The sequence below is a fragment of the Megalobrama amblycephala genome, linkage group LG4, assembly GCF_018812025.1.
Source record: "Megalobrama amblycephala isolate DHTTF-2021 linkage group LG4, ASM1881202v1, whole genome shotgun sequence".
Lineage (NCBI taxonomy): Eukaryota > Metazoa > Chordata > Actinopteri > Cypriniformes > Xenocyprididae > Megalobrama > Megalobrama amblycephala.
The window spans coordinates 22,462,724-22,470,589 of NC_063047.1; positions in this window are offsets into that span (position 1 = coordinate 22,462,724).

Sequence of the window (7,866 nt, forward strand, 5' to 3'; positions counted from 1 at the left end):
GACACCATGGTGGAGCCGATGGTGGGAGGACACAGGGTGGAGCTTTTGGCTGAAGGGCTTGGCAGAACCAGGGGACCGACTGATGGAGGTAGAACCAGGGTGCTTAGAGGAACTGACAGAGAGGCCGATGGATTAGGGTGACATAAGTGGCCCGGAAGCCCAAGGCTGAGCTGCTGGCTCACAGGGCCGAGGTGGAGATGGGGACGATGGAGCAAGCCAGGACGACAGGGAAACAGGAGGAAGGGAGAAGCCCAGTGGAGCGATGACCGACCGAGGTTGATCTGCAGTGATGAGGGAGCACAGAGGAGTCCCAGGGCAGATGGGTCACAGTGAAGATGAGGGAACACAGAGCCGGAGCGGAGCCGATGAGCTGACTGGCCGAGGTGGAGACATGGGCTTGGGGACTCAGCCTCACACTGAGCTGGTAGAGGGGAAGCCTGAGGCAAAGTTGCAGAGCCACACAAAGCTAGCAGCTAGACCTGGATGACACCAGTGAGCAGATGGATCCAGGGTACTGGCCATGACCAGCGGAGAAGATGGAAGTCAGGCAGGAACATCAGAGGAGGAAGATCGGGACCGGAGCATCCAAATATCTGGACAGGACCGGCGAAGAAGGCGAGAACTCGAGGGTGGGGACTTGGTAACTGGATCTGTGGACCACAGATCTATTAGGTTCAGGTCCACTCCTGGCTCTGGGGTGGACTGAGTAGCATGCCTACTCCAGGACTGTGATGGTATCTGGCTCTAGTTCTAGTTCAGTGGCTGCCTCGGGGCTTGCAGGGACATAACCGAAAATAAACAGAGCAGGAGAAAATGAACTAAAGGAAAACAGAAAAGAATATCAAAATAAGAGTCCAAGAACGTGACAAATGGATTATTGAAAAAATTAAAAATTTAGGCGAGAACTTCTATGCATCAAATGTTGGTTTTTGAGATGTGTCCTTTGCACTCAAAAATGGATGCAGATAAACATGAGCCTGCAGGGGCAGGGTTTAAGCGGACTAAATAATTGGAAAATTCCTGTATGTGTCACCAGAGAGAAGATGTTTTGGTTTTGTTTGAAACAAATTCACAAATTCTTAACAATAAAATCTATAATATACATTCAGAAGATTAATAGGGTGAATTTTCATTTCATGCTGACTTTGATTCCAGTGCCATATTAACAGGTTGCAGCATTCACTGCATGAATCTGCAATAAAGTAAAGTTAAGTTTTAATGATGTGCTTAGCAGAAAACATGATGTCGCAAACAATTTCTAAATTTGACTGAATTCATTTCTGACTGATTTTATTAATTTATAGCTACACTTTGGGGTTTTGGTTCTGTGTATGTTATAATATAATTAATTTGAATATAAATGTGACTCCCCTCCTCATGTACATTATTAGATCATGATGATCATGATTTGTACACACACTCACAATTTTGTAATTAATGGCTATTAATAGAAAAATTCAATATAGTAACCCAGAAATGATTTTATTTTCTGTATATCTACACTCATTGCCATTTTCTCTCATTTTATCTTCATTGTTTTTCTAAACCTTATCTTTGTTTGGATGTTCTGCACACAACCTCACAAGCCTCTCACATGGGCAACACCATGCCACTGTTTGTGGACTGATACCAGGAAACCTCCCCCTGTTCTCAGAATGTCAGTCTCATCTTTTTTCCTCCACATTATGCACTTACGGTCTTGTTTGGAGACTTTGTGTCCATGGCGCTAAATCTTATCCCTTCTTCAACACAAACTATTAGTACCCATGACAGGGGTGTGCAGCATACAGTTCACTGTTCCCAGTCAATATGACAGTTTGTCCGCTGGTATCGCTGTACTGATGTAGTACCGTCCTATGACTTCCTGTTTATGCTTTTTTACTTTTTTTTTATGGCTCAAATTCATTGCATTTATGCTCCTTAAAAAGATTCCCCATTGTATAACAGGTCTGACCTACTTTGCCTAGTCTGAAGCTAAATATGTTTGCAGTAAAATGTGTTATGCATCCGGTTATGATAGCTGTATAAAACAGTTTGTAAGGACCGGCCACTTGCATGAACATTGGATGCATCATGTTAGCGTCTTTATGCCAAGTGAGAGTATGTGCGAGTTTGTTTGATAGAGAATAGAAAAAGACGTTTTTTAATGTGCATGTACAGTGTGCCTAAATGTGTGTGCTTATGACCTGCGGTTCACATCCAAAATCCACAATAACAAACATAGCTCAACTCTGCAGGAGACACTTCATAATGTTTCCCAGGCTCACCCTTCATCCACCCAGCCTAATTTATGTTTCTGCCCTCCATTTCCTTTGCTTTGCACTCATAATGTCAGTATAAGAAGCCTGACTGTAAATTACAGGCTCAGACACTTTCACTAACCTCACCTCATAATACATCATTCCATGTAAACCCTTTCATAGAAAAATCCCACAAATGCCTACATGTTCATAGCTCTGAGTTGCACGTCTCTCAGTCTTGGCTCTCCGTCTCTCACTCTCATTCCGGGTGCTCCAGAGGGGCCACAGGGGCATCACTTTCTCAGGGCCCACTGCTGCACTGGCACTGGCATGCCTGCTAGAGTCCAGCTGGGTCTGAGATGGATGGCAGAAAGGGCTGTATTGACTGAAGTGTGGGAACAGGGGCTGTATGTGCTTCACTAAAATCTGTGACTGACATCACTACCAGGCTTTGTGCAATGACATCATGATCAGACCCCATCCACAGTCTAGATGTTTTTTAAGTGCTCACTGTTTCAAAATTTAAATACTAATGGGAACACCATGGTGTTTGGTGATCTTTCTCAGCACTTACTAGAGGTCTGTGTTGTGTTTTATACCAGTATATATCACTAGAGGTCAGTATTCATTACCTGCTGCGTCTGTTTTAGTACGTCACAGGAGCAAATATATTAATGAGTTTCCCTATCACCATATGAAATCAAATGTTATTTGCAAGAAATTTAATTTTAAGACCCCCTCCCCCAACAACTTCAACTTCTGTTCATTTTATTTAAAAAAAAAAAAAAAAGGTTTTCCTTTTTAAGGAATCAATATGATGAATTGATGAACAGCCAATGATAAATCGTTACTGCTAATTAATTTAAAATATTTTAAATTAGCTGAGACCCCCTACACTAAATATTATGCTTTTTATAGCTAGATCTTTGAGACAAGAGAGGCTTTCGATTACCATTTCCTGCACAGAATGACTTTTTTATTATTATTTTAGCAGCTGTCGCACTTATTTGGAAATGACACTATTAATTATTAATGCACATCTAAATGGATCGCATCCTGGTTTTACCATGTAAACAGTTATCATTTCCGTAAAAGAAGAGAATGTAATTAAACATATAAAGTCCAATGATTTAATGTATGACACTAGTTTTAAACACAGCTACAATGTGTTCTGTACTCTACAATGTAAAAACATTTTGTAACCGCGCCGCCTGTCAGAGAGTCTAAACAAATGACTGGTAGATTGTGGGTTAACGGGCCGAGCGTTCCAGACGGGGCGGGGCCATCGGCCGCGATGGATTTGATTGGCTGCCAGTCTCAGTGCCATGGATTCGGGGTGAGTTCAGTTTACGTGACGCACGAGTAGGGGCGTGTCATTGGCGAAATCAGCTGTAGAAACAATAACACACCAACGAACGCCCCAAAATGAGAGCTTNGTTAATGTTAACTAATGTTAACTAATTGCACTGTTAACATGAATAGATGCATTAATACATGCGTGAGTTAACGTTAACAAACATTAAATAATGCTGAACAGAGGTGTTGTTCATGGTTAGTTAACGTTAACTAATGCATTAACTAATGTTAACTAATACAACCTTATTGTAAAGTGTTAACGATATTTTTAATTAATTAACCGTTTTTTGCATTTTCCAGACGTTGTACTTTAACTAACTCCTCCTAGAGCTTTTATCAGATCAATGTCATATTTGGTAAGTCTAATCGAAAGGCCTTTGTGACGTTAAATTGCGAAGATCTAGAGTTTTCACTGAAGGGCGTGTCCGTGGCGCCCTGACAAAGTTTGATGTTTTCGCCATGAAACAGGAAGTTGTTGTAACTCTGACAAACAATGTCCGATCTGCCCCAAACTTCACATGTTTTATTAGAGTCCTGGCCTGAGGACATCTTCATAACAATATTCAGTTACAATCATAGCGCCACCTGCAGTCAACAGGAAATGACATGTTTTACACTGTGATTAACTCCTCATAGAGATTTAATCAGATCAACATCAAATGTTATCAGTCTAATCTTAAGACCTTAGCAATGATAAATATCAAAGATCTTGAGTTTTTGCTGAAGGGCGTGTCTGTGGCGGAGTGAGAAAGTCTGATGTTTCGCCATGAAAGAGGAAGCTGTTGTTACTGAGGCATACTATGTCTGATCTGCTCCAAACTTCACATGTGTGATAAGAGTCCTGGCCTAAAGACATCTATATGACAATATTCAGTTAGCCATAGCGCCACCTGCTGGCAACAGGAAACGGCATGCTTTACATTGTAATTCTCTACCAAAATCACATATCTTTATACAACGCAGTACCAAAAATGCTAGAAACACGTTAAATCATGCAACATTTGACTGAGTGCTAATTTTTGCGATTAGCGCCACGAAAGAAACAGGAAGTTGTTGTAACTCAGGCATGCAATGTCTGATCTGCTCCAAACTTCACATGTTCGATAATAGTCCTGGCCTGAAGACATCAACATGGCAATATTCAGTTACGGTCAAAGCGCCACCTGTTGGCCACAGGAAGTGTGGCATTTCGAAATGACTTTGGCATAATTCTCCTGTATTCACTCGCTTACATGCATGTCGCCCACTGTTCACTCTTTTCCTGAGGCCAACGGGTGGCGGTGAGCCCGGGTGCGAGGGCCCTTTCATCGCTGCTTGCAGCTTTAATTAGGGCCCAAGCGAAAATTCGCACAGGGCCCTCTTGTTAGGGCCCAAGCGAATTAAGCGCGCAGGGCCCTCTTGTTCTTCTAAGGATTATTATTAGGGCCCAAGCGAAAATTCGCGCAGGGCCCTCTTGTTCTTCTAAGGATTATTATTATTTTTTTTTTTTTTTTTTTTTTTTCCGTCTTCCGGGGCATTTTGGGGGCCTTAACATGCTCAAAAACTCTTGAAAATTGGCACACACATTGGAATCCGCGGCCATTAGGACGCCGGAGAGGCTGGTACCCAGGCGTGGCAGGGGGGCTCGACAGCGCCCCCTTGAAAAAAGTCTGAAAATTTGGTCCATATATTAAACACGCTTGCACGTATTAGTATGAAACTCAGTACACATATAGACCTCATCGGGCCGAACAACTTTCGTGCTCTAAGTTAAACACCACGCCAACAGGAAGTCAGCTATTAAGGTTGTTTGAAAAACGCATGCTCTGGAATTTGATATACTCCTCCTAGACGATTAATCCGATCGCCACCAAACTCGGTCAGCATGAAGTCAAGACACTGATGATGAAAAATTGCCAGGGGATTTTTGATATCTCGAACGGTTTGGCCGTGGCGAGGCAACGAATTTATGGCGAGAAAAAGGAAACAGGAAATGTGTTATAACGTCTGCATACATATATTGATCTTTATGAAACTTCACGAGTGTGTTCGTTATAGGAGTCTGATCACATGGATGTGACTATTGTGAGTCAAAGTTATAGCGCCACCAACTGGCAGCAGGAAGTGTATCACTTTTTGAAATGTTTTGAGATCACCCTCTTATTTTTACCTGATTTGCTTCTAACTTCATCAGTGTAATGTCAATACACAGCAGATGTAGACCTATGACAGGATTTTTGATATTTGAAATATTGTTGCCATGGCAACAGGTCAAACTGTAATAATATTCTTGAGTGTTTTTGAGGCTCTTAACATGCTTCAAATTGCATGAAACTCGACACACACATCAATATTGTCAACCAGTAGACATGGACAAAGCCATAGAAATGGGCGTGGTGGAGGGCTCAGTAGCGCCACCTTTTGACAAAAGTGGGGGGTTAGTTTTTCCTACAGTCACCAAACTTGGTACACATATTGTTCTCATCAAGCCGGACAATTTTCTAATTTACATTCATTAGCTCCGACCAACAGGAAGTCAGCTATTTTGGTTTGAATGTTAATTTTTTTGAAAAAACAGGCTATGAATTTTATACTACTACTCCTACAGGGTTTATCCAATTTATACCAAGCTTTTTTTAACTTGTTGCTAACACATTGAAGTTGTTTAATTGCAAACGGATTTTGGATATCTCAAATGGTTTGGCCGTGGCGAGGCAACGAATTTATGGCAAGAAAAGGGAAACAAAGTGTTATAACTCCTGCATACATTAATTGATTTTGATGAAACTTCGGCTTAGTCTTCGTTGTACAAGGCTGATCACATGGATGTGACTATTGTGATTCAAAGTCATAGCGCCACCAACTGGAAGCAGAAAATGTGTCACTTTCAGCATACATTGAGATCACCCTCTTATTTTTACCTGATTTGCTTCAAAATTCATCAGAATAATGTTAAAACTTGGCACATGTAATCCTTTGAAAATGGGCAGGGAGGAGGGGCTCTATAGCGGCACCTTGTAGTGCAGTAAATGTGGAGTGAATTTGAGATAGTCCTTTGATGTTTAACCGTTTTAAGTGCCTATTGCCCGCTGTACACAGTTGCCCTGAAGCCACCCGGGTGGCGGTGCCACCGGGCTTGGGCCCGCCATCGCTGCTCGCAGCTATATTTAGGGCCAAAGCCCTGTAAGGGGCTGAAGGCCCTTTTGTTTTCTTTAGGATTATTATTTTTATTTTTTTTCTAAGTTTTTGGGGTTTTTGGGGCCCTTAACATGCTCAAAAACTCTTGAAATTTTGCACACGGGTCAGAACCCGCGGCCATTACAGCCGGAGAAAAGCTGGTACCCGGGCGTGGCAGAGGGGCTCGACAGCGCCCCCTTGAATTGAGTCAGAAAACGTGGTCTATATATCAAACACGCTTGCACATACAAGTATAAAACTCGGTACACATATAGACTTTATCGGGCCGAACAACTTTCGTACTCTAAGTTATACGTCACCTCAACAGGAAGTCAGCTATTATGGGTTGTTTGAAAAACGCATGCTCTGGAATTTGATATACTCCTCCTAGGCGATTAATCCGATCACCACCAAACTCGGTCAGCATGAAGTCAAGACATTGATGATGAAAAATTGCCAGCGGATTTTTGATATCTCGAACGGTTTGGCTGTGGCGAGGCAACGAATTTTTGGCGAGAAAAGGGAACAGGAAATGTGTTATAACTTCTGCATACATTGATTGATCTTTATGAAACTTCACGAGTGTGTTGGCTGTAATAGACAATCACATGGATGTGACTATTGTGAGTCAAAGTTATACTGCCACCAACTGGCAGCAGGAAGCGTGTCACTTTCAAAATGCTTTGAGATCACCATCTTATTTTTATCCGATTTGCTTCAAACTTCACCACAATAATGTCAAAACATGGCAGATGTAGACCTTTGAAAAGAATTGTGATATCTCAAACATAGTTGCCTTGGCAACACGTCAAACTTTTATAATATTCTTGGGCGTTTTTGAAGCCGTTAACATGCTTCAAATTGGATGAAACTCGACACACATATCATTATTGTCATACAGTAGATATGGACAAAGCCTTAGAAACGGGCGGGGAGCAGGGGCTCTGCAGCGCCACCTTTTGACAAAAGTGGGGGGTTTAGTTTAACCTACAGTCACCAAACTCGGTACACTTATTGTTCTCATTAAACTGGACAACTGTCTCATTTACAGTCATTAGCTCTGACCAACAGGAAGTCAGATATTTTGGTTTAAATGTGGATTTTTCTTAAGCTC